The sequence below is a fragment of the Carlito syrichta genome, unplaced genomic scaffold (genome assembly GCF_000164805.1).
Source record: "Carlito syrichta isolate Samal-C Ts95f unplaced genomic scaffold, Tarsius_syrichta-2.0.1 Scaffold315966, whole genome shotgun sequence".
In the NCBI taxonomy this organism is placed as follows: Eukaryota; Metazoa; Chordata; class Mammalia; order Primates; family Tarsiidae; genus Carlito; species Carlito syrichta.
Window position 1 is genome coordinate 358,229 of NW_007260062.1, and position 994 is coordinate 359,222.

The 994-nt window shown below is 41.6% G+C and overlaps 1 pseudogene; it reads right to left on the minus strand.

Annotated features, from left to right (window-relative positions):
• Positions 1-339: 339 nt before the first annotated feature.
• On the minus strand, positions 340-672 carry LOC110594531 (annotated as a pseudogene).
• Positions 673-994: the final 322 nt, after the last annotated feature.

The window sequence follows — 994 nt, forward strand, 5'->3', positions numbered from 1 at the left end:
TTAGGCAATATACTATAGCAGTGTTAGCAATACTTGTGATTTATTTATTTATTGATTGATTGATTGAGTTGGGATGTTACGCCATCGCCCACGCTGGAGGGAAGTGGCATGAACACAGCTCACCATAGCCTCTACCTTCTGGGCTCAGGTGATCCTTCTGATGATTTTTTTTTTTTTTTTTTTTTGCATAAAAGAGTTGTAGTAGTCCAAGTTAAAAGCAGACCCCCAATGGTTACATTATACAAGGTGTGAGGTTTTTAAACTTGTGACAAGGGACAGAAGGGAAATTCCACTCAGTATAAGGAAACCTTCACTTAAGCTTCAGTGAGCCACAAGCACTTAAAACCCTTGAACCTTCAGCTAATCATCCTTATCCAGTCCAATCTCTATGAGGAACTGGCATATGTTCTTGTGCTGGTCACCCTGTAGGTGAATTACTTCTCCACATTCTGATGCTCAATTACAGTACCATTGCAGGCATATTTCTTCTTAAATTCCTCCACTAGTTTTTTTTAACGTAATCATCAGTGATCCCTTGGACTAGGGTCTTCCTGCCATTTCTCTGTTGAATTCTTAAATAGATATAATCCTCAGTGCCAGCGGGAAGCAGGTCATCACCTTACTTGTATCAACAAAAGGGTTAAAAGAATGAAGTTCCCGAATAGCAGACATACCACACGATTCCTTTTTCTTGGTGGAAACAGCCTGTGGAAGGCAGTGGTGGGAGAAGGCGGGGGGGGGGGGGGGTATGAACAAATGAATGAATAAATGAAATACAAGTGAATGAGTAATCACTATTCAGGTACTGTTTTAGAGTGAAATCAAAATTCCTCCTGATGGGAGGACTTAGGACAAAACTATGGAAGTCAGAAAATAAAGATCCCCATAGCAGATTCAGAAGGCAATTCTGAGGTGGTCAACCAGTCCTTGAATTCCAGACAAAAGTACCTCAGAGTGCCTCCCAGGGCCATCAGAAACCCAGTGAGATGCTGAG